Source organism: Benincasa hispida, chromosome 7, assembly GCF_027475165.1.
Source record: "Benincasa hispida cultivar pf3 chromosome 7, pf3_genome.v1.1, whole genome shotgun sequence".
In the NCBI taxonomy this organism is placed as follows: Eukaryota; Viridiplantae; Streptophyta; class Magnoliopsida; order Cucurbitales; family Cucurbitaceae; genus Benincasa; species Benincasa hispida.
The window spans coordinates 25184616-25198480 of record NC_143484.1 but is presented as its reverse complement, the minus strand read 5'-3'; the positions used below and the strand labels follow the sequence as shown (position 1 = coordinate 25198480).

General features: G+C 36.5%; 1 long non-coding RNA gene across 1 annotated transcript; it reads right to left on the bottom strand.

The window, feature by feature from the left end:
• Positions 1-7136: 7136 nt before the first annotated feature.
• On the bottom strand, positions 7137-12222 carry LOC150035058 (uncharacterized). The gene is made up of 2 exons (XR_016530454.1): positions 11818-12222; positions 7137-7330 (listed from the first exon to the last, which is right to left on the bottom strand). It is a non-coding gene; the product is annotated as an uncharacterized LOC150035058 (long non-coding RNA).
• Between the last annotated feature and the right edge of the window lie 1643 nt (positions 12223-13865).

Here is a 13865-nt window from a genome sequence, read left to right as displayed (position 1 = left end):
TTGAAGGAGCTATTACGAGAAGTAAAGTATAGAAGATTCAAGAGGTTTTCACATTACACCTTCAAAGGCAAGTTAATTCATAAGAAGAGACAAATAATTTTTAGACCAAATTTATATAATGTTAGTTCAATGAGTCTGAGAATGACATGAAGATGGCATGGGAAAATTCTTATGGTTTGGAAGATGACATGGTGGACAAAAAAAAAGTGTGCAAATTTCATAAAGAAAATGTTGTCAAGTGTGCACTGCATGGGAAAATGAAGCCAAACCTTATCAAATGTGCAATTCAACTATGTCGCCTTCTAAAGGAGTTATTTAAGACAGTTTGGAGACTTTCTACATTTTTAGTTTTTCATTTTGACTAATTAATTAGTATGCAATTACGCTGTAAGTTCCTATGTCTCGTTTTCTACTATTTGCAATTAATTGTTTTTCAATGTCTTTTGAGTTCTTGGTCCATGCACAAGCTTTTGGCCTTTAAAATGGTTTGCTCTTCAAACTCAGACTATTGATATTAAAAAAATTTGTGCTTATTCAACCCCTTTGGTAATTCTAAGTTCAGTATAAGAGTTATATCCTTCTAACTAAGCTCTTAGTTGGAATCAATTCATTAAGTTAGCTTTAGTTGTGAGAGTTTGCAAGGATACTAAAAAGATATCTAGCTTTGCATCCATCAAATATTGTGGATGCTTATCATTTGGTATGAGAGTATTTGGTCATCATCCTTGGCCAACTCTAGAGGTGAAATATCTTTATCTTGTTTCTCCTTTATTCTTTTTCGTATAATAAAAGACATACTACAACTTATATTGAAATGCTTTTTCATATTTGCTCTAATATCACATAGAAAATGAATAGCACAAAAAAAAAAAAAGAAAGAAAGAAAGAAAGAAAGAACGAAAGAACGAAAGAAAATCAATATCAAAGAAAAAAAGAGAAGAAAAGAAAGAAAGAAAGAAATCCACGACCACTTCTTCTTAACAAAACTACAAGAATTCCCATTAAACTGCATTCAACCATTCTTAAAACAAATCCAACAAAGCTTGTTAAATACTAACCAACTATAATCAAGCACAACTGAGACAAACTAAACTAAAACCTATTACAAAGCTTCCACTCAAACAACTAACTGAAAAAAACTTAAATTTAAAACAAAGTTTAAAACTCAAATATTCGAAATGAAAAAAAACTTCTAACAAAAAGAAGAAAGCAAGGACATAAGTCTTTGACCGATCCTTCTTAGGCTCATTCTCAGCATCACTAAGCTCACCATGCTCACCGACACGTACAAAATCTGGTGGGATTAGTACACACTTGTATTGGTAAGTAGCCCATACCTGAAGGGCCACCAAACATACACATATATACAAAAAGAAGCATACAATAAAAGCACTATCGGTCACATCATGCTACACAACAATAAAACATTCTCGTTTAAAACAAAATATGTAATGATCAGATCCTTACAATTATGATCCGACCGCTACGACATGCATAGTTAGACTTTTCTATCATGAGATGAGTTTTGGTAAAAATTTCAAAGAACATATCTAAATTTTATTAATTAGATAGAAAAACTATATAAAAAGTTTATTTATCAAAACACCAGGATCCATAAAATATTAGCGTGGTGGTACAAAATGCATGTGCCTATAATAATGAGTTTGATGGTTGGCCATTTGAGCGATGACCAATTCTGCCATCTACATTGTGTCCTTACCTACAAAGTCTGTAAAAATATAGGATGAGAATATAATATACCCAGTAAGTAGTTCTCACGTAGGGTAGTGACCAAATGCACAATCACAAGCAACATGTCATGAAAACATATGGTTGGGACCGAAAATGTATAATAACATGTGGTGGTCGGTTATGCTTCCAACATAAATCTCTCCGTCCTGATAGGAAGATGAGGACCTAAGCGAAAACTAACCCATCTAATGATTAGCAGGTCATGCAGTTAGTAGGGCCAGAGTCGCATCCAACATCAACCATTAGCATAAACGTAATATTGGACTAGAGGGGTGCAACGATACATACCTTGCTAGTCCCTAGCATAAACATAACTTAAGATTAGGCCTGGAGGGGTGCAACCATACATGCCCTGCCAGCCCTGGAAGCATAAATTTCTCCGCCCTGATAGGAAGATGAGGACTTAAGCAGAAACTAACCCATCTGATGATTAGCGGGTCATGCAGTCAGTAGGGCCAGAGTCGCATCCAACATCAACCATTAACATAAACGTAAGATTAGACTGGAAGCATAACTTACATCTAATTAAAACTTGATTTTAACGTAATAGTGAACAAACATAATGCATGACGTCCCTTGTAGAGAAACGTGTTCTAAACATGTAATGCAATATAACAATTAACATAATCATGCAACATAATAAAGGTACACTACCATAGAATATTTAAAGAGAGGGTGAGATAAACTACTTACTGTGATCTAGTTATTCCTTATTATTCTTTATGATTTGATCAGTAGAGCTTTCCCTTTTTAAATTAGAAGGAAATTTGGGCAGCACCTTACCCGAGCTTTTCTCTTTTAGCCTCACAGAACTTCCTCACTCACACTTACTATTTCACACGATTCTTTGTTACTGAGATTTGTTTGAGAATGGGTTAAATCTTCAGGCAAAGGGTCCTATTTATAGTAGTTTTCAGCTCTTCTCAGTGTGACAAATCATCCTATAGGTGGCATCTTTAAAATTACTTAGTGTTTAAGGATTCCTCTCAATAAGACACCTAATCTTGACTAACGTTTGCCCTTACGTCATCATTCTTTGTTTGTATTCAATTTTAGGGTTTTTCCATGTATAATCTAAACGATCGTGGCCAAATTCAACGCATAATCCATGCTTCTGTCCAAATCTCGCTCTTTCTGTTCTCAGAATCTCGCTCTCTCCAGCTTTCTCGCTGGTTTTCTCTTGTGACTCCCGCTCTTGCTCTTGCTCTCGTGACTCTCGCTCTCTCCCACTTTCTTGCTGCAAATCTCGCTTTCTCCAATTTTCTCTTCAATCTTGCTCTCTCCAGCTTTCTCACTGGGTAGCTCTCGCTCTCTCCCACTTTCTCGCTGCAAATCTCGCTTTCTCCAATTTTCTCTTTAATATCGCTTTCTCCAGGAATCTCGTTCTCTCCACTCTCGCTTTTTCCAATTTTCTCTCCAATCTCGCTCTCTCCATCTTTCTCTCTCTCTCTCCAATTTTTTTTTATTTACTTATTTATTTATTCATTTATCATTAAATTAGAGTCTTGCTCTCTCCACCTTTGTTCTTCCAATTTTCTTTTATTTTTATTTTTATTTATTTATTAATATTGTTTATTTATTTATTATTATTTTTAATTGTTTCTCTGCTTCCTAAATTAAGGTTAGGGTATTTATATTTATCATCCAATAAATCTCAATATTTAATTTCTTGTAGTGTATGCGTACAAATCTGGGTTGTTACATTCTTCCTCCCTTAAGAACTTTCGTCCTCGAAAATTTCTTGGTTTTTAAACAGATAAGGGTATTTGTCTTTCATCCCTCTTTCTCGTTCCCATGTAGCTTCTTCCACTTGCTGATTTCTCCAGAGAACCTTCACTAAACTTATTTTTCGATTACGAAGCGACTTCTTCTCTCTTGCTAGGATGCAAACCAGAGTCTCCTCATAATCCAGGTTTTCACTTATTTGTAGAGGTTCATAATTTACTACATGTGATGGGTCAAACACATATTTTCGAAGCATCGATACATGAAAGATATTATGTATTGTAGAAAGGGTAGATGGTAATGTTAATCGATAAGCTACTTTGCCAATACGTTTTAATATTTCAAAGGGTCCAATAAAGCGGGGGCTAAGTTTGCCTTTTCGTCCGAAACGCATAATGCCTTTCATTGGTGCTACCTTTAGAAATACATGATCTTCTACTTTGAATTCCAGCTCTTTTCGACGGTTATCAGCATAATTCTTCTGTCTGCTTTGAGCTGTTCGCATTCTTTCCCGAATTAGCTTAATTGACTCTGATGTTTGCTGCACCAATTCAGGTCCTAGTAGTGTTCGCTCCTCGACTTCATCCCAGTGTACAGGGGATCTGCATTTCTTTCCGTATAAGGCTCGAAAGGGAGCCATACCAATTGTCGCCTAATAACTATTATTACAAGCAAATTCTATAAGATGTATCTACGAATCCCATGCTCCAATAAAATCCAAAGACATGCCCTCAACATGTCTTTTAGGATTTGATTAACTCGTTCTATTTGGCCATCAGTTTGTGGGTGGAAGGCTGTGCTGAAATTTAGCTGTGTGCCCATTGCTTTCTGCAAACTTTTCCAGAACTTGGAGACGAAACGAGGGTCTCGATTTGAAACAATTGATACTGGGATTCCATGTAACTGGATGACCTCTTTTAAGTACATTTGAGCTAGTGCTTCCGTAGTGTGAGTAGTCTTGCATGGTAGGAAGTGGGCCGATTTGGTGAGTCGATCTACAATCACCCAAATCATGTTGTGGTCTTTAACAGTTTTCGGGAGTTCTAAGATGAAGTCCATAGAAATATGTTCCCATTTCCATTCTGGAACATTTAGAGGCTGGAGGAGTCCTTGTGGTCGTTACCGTAGAGCTTTCACTTGTTGACAAACCAAACATTTACTTACATAGTCGGCTATATCCTTTTTCATGTTACCCCACCAGTAATGTGCTTTCAGGTCTCGATACATTTTGGTACTCCCAGGATGTATTGAAAAGCATGATTCATGAGCTTCCTTCAATAGTTCTTTCTCGATTTCTTCATCATCTGGTACATATAGACGTCGTGATAGAGGAGTGTAGAGTTTGGGGCTGTAAAGAATTGACTGGTTTCTCCATTCTCTGATTGCAGTTGTTTGTTTAGGTATTTATCTATTTGTTGTGCATCAATTATCTTTTGCCTTAATGCAGGTCTTGCAATTAACTGTGCTATTTGAGTTGTGAAGGTTTTTGGTATTAGTGAGATCTTAGCCTTTTCAAGATCATCTATTATGTGTTTGGAGATGGTACTTAGAGCTGCTGTATGAGCTGACTTTCTGCTAAGAGCATTAGCAGCAATGTTAGCTTTTCCTGGATGATAGAGGATCTCACAATCATAGTCTTTGACTAATTCTAACCATCTTCGTTACCTCATATTTAACTCTTTCTGGGTAAAGAAGTACTTAAGGCTTTTATGATCTGTATAAATTTGGATCTTTTCCCCATATAAGCAATGTCTCCATATCTTTAAGGAAAAGACTACGACAGCTAACTCCAAGTCATGGACGGGATAATTTTGTTCATAAGGTTTTAGTTGTCTTGAAGCATATGTTATTACCTTTCCGTGTTGCATCAATACACAACCAAGCCCCTTCTTCGATGCGTCACTGTACACAGTTAAACCCCCTGATCTGTTAGGTATAGTGAGAATAGAGGCTGTGGTCAACCTTTCTTTTAGTTTCTGGAAGCTTTGCTCACATGTTTGGTTCCAGACAAAAGGATTATTCTTCTTGGTGAGATTGGTTAAGGGTAATGCTATACTTGAGAAATGCTTCACAAATCGTCTATAATATCTTGCTAATCCAAGGAAGTTACGCACTTCGCTGACTGTTGTTGGGCGAGGCCACTTGCTAACTGTTTCAGTCTTAGTAGAATCCACTGAGATTCCTTCTTGCTTTACAATATGCCCTAGGTAGGCAACTTGTCGCGTCCAAAACTCACACTTGGAGAATATGACATACAACTTTTCATTTCTTAATATGAAAACGACGTCCCTAAGATGTTTTTCATATTCTGCCTCAGACTTGGAATAGACCAAAATATCATCTATAAATACGATCACGAAGTTATCAAGATAGTCCTTAAAAATTCTATTCATCAAGTCCATGAAGGCTGTTGGGGCATTCGTTAATCCAAAGGGCATCACAACGAATTCATAATGCCCATATCTTGTTCGGAAAGCAGTCTTGGGTATATCCGACTCCTTGATTCGTAGTTGATGATATCCAGATTGTAAGTCTATTTTGGAGAATACTGAGGCTCCTTGTAATTGGTCAAATAGGTCATTAATGCGTGGGAGTGGATACTTATTCTTTATTGTCAACTTATTCAACTCCCGATAATCTATACATAAACGCATTGATCCATCCTTTTTCTTAACAAATAAAACAGGTGCTCCCCATGGAGACACGTTAGGGCGTATAAATCCCTTATCTAGCAATTCTTGTAACTGTATTTTGAGTTCTTTTAATTCCGCAGGTGCCATTCTATATGATGCTTTAGATATTGGTTCAGCTCCGAGAATTAGATCTATACAAAATTCTATTTCTCGTTTCGGTGGTAAACCTGGTAGCTCTTTTGGGAATACATCTTCAAATTCTCTTATTACAGGAATGACCTTAATTTCATCCTTTTGGTTTCGTAAATCTACTACGCTTGCTAAATATGACCAAGCCCCATGGTTGAGCAAATGTTTAGTTTTTAAGGCTGAAATTATTCTTGTGGTTGATGGTGTATTAGAACTCTTAAACTTAAACTTGGTTCCTGTTGGAAAGGTGAATATGATCTCTTTATTATGGCAATCTATGCTTGCAGAGTTTGCTGCTAACCAGGCCATACCTAGTATTATGTCAAAATCACTTATGTCTAGGATGATAAGGGTCACCCCTAGTTTATGTCTTGATACTAACAACTTACAGTTTTCCCACCAGAACTTTAAATCGTCTTTTAACATGAAGGTGACACAATTTATTTTCTGTTCTTTTGGGATGTTCATGTGATGAAAACTAGTTCTATTTCTATCCAATTCAATGTTATAGTTGGATGCACGGATGATTCGTCAAATATTGAAGGATGGAACGTCCTGCATTTTCAAATATTTTTTTTTAACTCATACCTATGTTTACTAAATTATTTACTAAATTACTTGTTTGAAAATTCCACTTACCAGCGTATTTGGTGTAGCTATGGGCATCACTTAACAGGCCGAACCATCAAACACCACGACTCTTTTAATGTAATAGAGTCTATTTGGCCCAAACGCTCTGATACGAAACTGTAACGACCGGATCCTTACACATTATGATCTGACCGCTACGACATGCATACTTAGATTTTTCTATCATGAGATGAGTTTTGGTGAAAATTTCAAAGAACATATCTAAATTTTATTAATTAGATAGAAAAACTATATAAAAAGTTTATTTATCAAAACACCAGGATCCATAAAACATTAGCGTGGTGGTACAAAATGCATGTGCCTATAATAGTGAGTTTGATGGTTGGCCATTTGAGCGACGTCCAATTCTGCCATCTACGCTGTGTCCTTACCTACAAAGTCTGTAAAAATATAGGATGAGAATATAATATACCCAGTAAGTAGTTCTCACGTAGGGTAGTGACCAAATGCACAATCACAAGCAACATGTCATGAAAACATATGGTTGGGACCGAAAACATATAATAACATGTGGTGGTCGGTTATGCTTCCAACATAAATTTCTTCGTCCTGATAGGAAGATGAGGACCTAAGTGAAAACTAACCCATCTAATGATTAGCGGGTCATGCAGTTAGTAGGGCCAGAGTCGCATCCAACATCAACCATTAGCATAAACGTAATATTGGACTAGAGGGGTGCAACCATACATACCCTGCTAGTCCCTAGCGTAAACATAACGTAAGATTAGGCCTGGAAGGGTGCAACCATACATGCCCTACCAGCCCTGGAAGCATAAATTTCTCCGCCCTGATAGAAAGATGAGGACTTAAGCGGAAACTAACCCATCTGATGATTAGCGGGTCATGCAGTCAGTAGGGCCAGAGTCGCATCCAACATCAACCATTAACATAAACGTAAGATTAGATTGGAAGCATAACTTACATCTAATTAAAACTTGATTTTAACATATTAGTGAACAAACATAATGCATGGCGTCCCTTGTAGAGAAACGTGTTCTAAACATGTAATGCAATATAACAATTAACATAATCATGCAACATAATAAAGGTACACTGCCATAGAATATTTAAAGAGAGGGTGAGATAAACTACTTACTGTGATCTAGTTATTCCTTATTATTCTTTATGATTTGATCAGTAGAGCTTTCCCTTTTTAAATTAGAAGGAAATTTGGGTAGAAATTTGGGCAACACCTTACCCGAGCTTTTCTCTTTTAGCCTCACAGAACTTCCTCACTCACACTTACTCTTTCACACGATTCTTTGTTACTGAGATTTGTTTGAGAATGGGTTAAATCTTCAGGCAAAGGGTCCTATTTATAGTAGTTTTCAGCTCTTCTCAGTGTGACAAATCATCCTACAGGTGGATTCTTTAAAATTACTTAGTGTTTAAGGATTCCTCTCAATAAGACACCTAATCTTGACTAACGTTTGCCCTTACCTCATCATTCTTTATTTGTATTCAATTTTAGGGTTTTTCCATGTATAATCTAAAAGAACGTGGCCAAATTCAACGCATAATCCATGCTTCTATCCAAATCTCGCTCTTTTTGTTCTCAGAATCTCGCTCTCTCCAGCTTTCTCGCTGGTTTGCTCTCGTGACTCTCACTCTCGTGACTCTCTCTCTCGCTCTCACTCTCTCCCACTTTCTCGCTGCAAATCTCGCTTTCTCCAATTTTCTCTTCAATCTTGCTCTCTCCAGCTTTCTTACTAGGTGGCTCTCGCTCTCTCCCACGTTCTCGCTGCAAATCTCGCTTTCTCCAATTTTCTCTTTAATCTTGCTCTCTTCAGGAATCTCGTTCTCTCTTTTCTCGCTTTTTCCAATTTTCTCTCCAATCTCGCTCTCTCCATCTTTCTCTCTCTCTCCAATTTTCTTTTATTTACTTATTTATTTATTTATCATTAAATTAAAGTCTCGCTCTCTCCACCTTCGTTTTTTCCAATTTTCTTTTATTTTTATCTTTATTTATTTATTTATATTATTATTTTTTTAATTGTTTCTCTGCTTCCTAAATTAAGGTTAGGGTATTTATATTTATCATCCAATAAATTTCAATATTTAATTTCCTGTAGTGTATGCTTACAAATCTGGGTTGTTACAAAATAATCCTATTTACACATAATAGCTCATGATTTGATGGACCGTGCTATGCAACACACACAACACATAATTTATGTGTCATGTTCCACCACTCTCACACGAATTATGTAACGATCGGAACCTTACATATTATGATCTGACCACTACGACATGCATACTTAGACTTTTCTATCATGAGATGAGTTTTGGTAAAAAAAATCTCAAAAGAACATATCTAAGATTTTATTAATTAGGTAGAAAACTATATAAAAAGTTTATTTTACAAAACACCAGGATCCATAAAACATTAGCGTAGTGATATAAAAATGCATATGCCTATGATAGTAAGCTTGATGGTAGTGACCAAATGCACAATCACATGCAACATGTCCTGAAAACATATGATTGGGACCGAAAACATATAATAATATGTGATGGTCAGTTATGCTTCTAACGTAAATTTCTCCGCCCTGGTAGGAAGATGAGGATTTAAGCGAAAATTAACCCATCTGATGATTAGCGGGTCATGCAGTCAGTAGGGCCAGAGTCGCATCCAACATCAACCATTAGTATAAACGTAAGATTGGACTAGAGGGGTGCAACCATACATACCTTGTTAGTCTCTAGCATAAACTTGACATAGAATTGGGTCTAGAAGGGTGCAACCATACATGCCCTGCTAGCCTTAGAAGCATAACCTTTATCTAATTAAAATTTAATCTTATTTCATCGTTGTGAACAAACATAATGCATGGGGTCCCTTGTCGATAAACGTATTTTAAACATGTAATGCAACATAACAATAACATAATTATGCAGCATATTAAAGGTACACTACCATGAAACACTTAAAGAGAGGGTGAGATAAACTACTTACCTTGACTGCGATTCTAGTTATTCCTTATTATTCTTTATGGTTTAATCACTAGAGCTTTCCCTCTTAAACCAGAAGGAAATTTGGACAGCACTTCCTTCGCGTTTCCTCCTTCTAACTAACAGAATTACTTCACCATTTTCACACGATTTTTACTACTGAGTTTTTTTTTGAGAATGAGTTTAACTTCCAGCCCAAAACCTCCTATTTATAGCCGTTTCCAGCTCTTCTCTGTGTGACAACTTCATCCTACAAATGGCTTCTTTAAAATTACTTAGGTTTAAGAATTTCTCTTAATAAGACACCTAATTTTGGCTAATGTTTACCCTTACGTCACCAACCTTTGTTTGTATTCAATTTTAGGGTTCTCCATGTATAATCTATAAGATCGTGGCCAAATTCAACGCATAATCCACGCTTCTGTCCAAATCTCGCTCTCTCTGTTCTCAGAATCTCGCTTTCTCCAACTTTTTCGCTGGTTTGGCTCTCGTGGCTCTCGCTCTCTCCAGCTTTCTCGCTGGTTTACTCTCGTGGCTCTCGCTCTCTCCAGCTTTTTCGCTGGTTTACTCTCGTGGCTCTCGCTCTCTCCAGTTTTCTCGCTGGTTTACTCTCGTGGCTCTCGCTCTCTCCAACTTCTAATTAATCCTCCCTGATTCTGCCCTCTTATTCATTATTTTTAGATAATTAATAAATTTCTTATTTTTTTCCAATTCTAAATTTCCACCCAATTTTTCTATTAAATTTATTTGTTTTCCTATTTTCTAAATTAGGGTTAGGGTATTATATTTACTACCCCTTAAATAAAATTTCGTCCTGCTTAACATTTGACTTTTAATTTCCTGTAGTATATGCGTACAAATTTAGGTTGTTACAAATTATTCATCATGCTCCACGACCCTCACATGATCTATACGTCATGCTTTACCACCCTCACATGATTTACGATCATGCTTTGCCACCCATATACCGTGTTATGTTCAATATGAAACATGCAAATTGCAATAAAATACAAATCACGCATTCCTCAAGGACATAACCATCACCACAAGCATTAAGACATTGCTGAATTACTTACAAATGCTCACTTTATATCTGAAATCGCAAGGTTTATACATGTATACATATACATATATCATTAGCAGAAGCACATCATAAACATACTTATTTTCACCCTAAACATACTCAACCATTCCAAGAATCAGATCATAGGAACCATACATACATTCATATATAGTAGACATAAACCGAATAACAAGCATCAAAGTGCAAACAAGCCCCTCAAGTAGAAATATATACTTACTCAAGTGTTCTAAAGCTCTTCTAAATGAATCCTAAAGATTCCTTAGGTGGCCTTAAACCTTAAATCAAGCACTTCGAGTCAAAGCTAACAAAATTCAAGTATGTCAATGAGTTAGAAATGATTTTACAACACCTTATGTCAATTTGAAAAGCTCTAAACGGAGTCCTAAGCTAAAGAACTCACTAAAACAACTTTTCTTCCTTGTCGAGAAGTGTCCGATTAATTCTGACACTCTTCGAACCTAAAATATAAGTTTGTAAATGTTAGAGACTAGCCTAAGAAACCTTAATCAAGTTCGACAAGGAGTTCAGATCACTGAGCCCATTGAAACTCACCCAAAACGATAGAAATGCCCATGAGTTGATGTCTGAATGGTTCCGAAACCATTCATAATCTACAAGTAAATGTTTCCAATCATAAGAGGCATGTCTAAAGAACTTAAGTCTAGTTCGAAAGGGAATTCAAGGTGCTAAGACTGTAGATTCTTAGCTAATACGACCCGAAACCATGTTGATTGGTGTCCGAATAGACTTAATCCTATATATTTAGGTTTGTTAAGCAATGGGTATGAAAAATCAAACATTGAAAAGGATTGGGTAAGTGTCGAAACTCACCGAAAGGGTAAAAGCACCGCTTTCAGGATGCTCCAATCGTGCGAGTTGGCTGGAGCTCGTAGACAGGCACCGATTCGTGCGTAGAGGAGGTCGCGTAGGTTGTTGTTGGATGTTACGACGTTGTCCACTGTCTACAAGGGCTAAGACACTATCAAGCGCCGTAGATCTCGTCGGAAGATGCCACCATCGGCGATCTCTTGTGACTACGGGGATGAATCGCGCTGGTCGTCGTGCACAGGGGAGTCGACAAAACTGCAATTGCTGGTAGACGTGCGCATGGGAGTCACTGGAGAGGAAGAAGAAATTGTCAGCTGGGTGGTCTTCATGACAAAAAGGAAGAGAGGGAGAGAATGGGAGACATAAAGGAGAGAGAGGAAGAGATTTGGGGATTAGGGTTTTTCTTTCTTGTCTTTACCAATATTTTTTTTTTAAAAAAAAAACCCAAATTAAGAAGGCAATAACTAAAATATGGGATTTTTCTTTAATTCAAAATATAATTTTCCTTTACAATAAAAATAAAACCCTAATTAGAGAACGAAAGATAGGGAAATATTCTCTAGAATTAAATTAAAAAAAAAAAAATTCATGAAGATTGAGATATTGGAGTTAAGCTCAAAATTCCACCATTTAGTGGTACAGCAACGCGAAGGCATACTTAAAATGGGAAAGGAAGATAGAACATGTATTTGATTGCAACACATGTGAGAATAAGAAGATGAGACTTGCCATTGTCGAATTCACCAACTATGCTGGAAATTGGTATCAACATCTCAAATACGAGAGAAGAAGAAAATACGAGGATCCAATAGAAACTTGGGATGAACTTAAAGAAGCCATAAGAAAGATTATGATCCAAAATTGTACGAAAGAGATTTGAAAACTAAATTGCTAGCTTTGAGGCAGGGAACAAAAAGTGTGGTTGAATATTATCAAGAGATGAAGATTATGATGAAAAGAGCCAAAATTCATAAAAAAGAAGAAGACAACATGTCTAGATTCCTTGGAGGTTTCAATCGAGAAATTGCTAATCTGGTTGATAGAAACCCATAGCCTTACTTGGAGGATATGTATCACTTTGCAATCAAAATTGAAGATCAATTGAGAGAAGAAAAGAAGCAATCTAGGAGATATACATCTAAAGCTAATACCTTTTCAAATTCTAATGCTTGGAACAAGGATGGTTTTATGAATAAGAATGAACAAAATGAGAAACTTGTGGCCGCCAAAAGAGTGAAGGTCGAGAGCTCCAATACTAAAAAGAATGAAGCTTCAAATGAAGTAAGAGAGAAGTTTAGTTCTATTTAATGTTGGAAGTGCAGGGGGTTGGACACATTAGCAAGAATTGTGTCAACGAAAAAGCATGCTGATGAGAAAGGGGATACCTGATATGGAAGAAAAATGGGAAGAGCATGATGCATAACTTGAAAAAGAATTGGAAGCACATGATGACGAGTGCATTAAAGAAGGTTGCTCCATAACTTTAATTATGAGAAGGGTACTTACTAGCAAATCAAAGAAGAGAAAGTTGAATATCAAAGGGAGACTTGTATCACACAAAATGGTTAATTGAAGGAACTCCATACAACTTGGTAATTGATAGTGGAAGTTGTGCCAATGTGGTAAGTAGTTTTCTTATTGAAGGACTTCAAATTACTACCTATCCACATCCAAAACCATACCAACTTCAATGGTTGACAAACAAAGGAGAATCGAACGTAAACTCCCAAGCTCTTAATTCTTTTACTTCGGGAAGAAATAAGGATGGAGTCCCTGTGAAGTAGTACCCATGCATATGTGTGATATGTTGTTAGGTCATCCTTGGTAATATTATAGAGAGGTCTGGATTGTTGAACAAGTACACATTTACTTTGAATGGGAAGAAATTTATTTTACTTCCATTGTCTCCATATAAAGTACAATGTGAACAATTGAAATTAGAAAAGAAAAGAAAAGAAAAGAAAACAAATTGAAGATCAAGAAAGGAGAATAGAAAGTAAGTTTAAAGAGAGAGAGATAAGACTGAAAAAAGAGAGAAAAGTGAGGGGGCA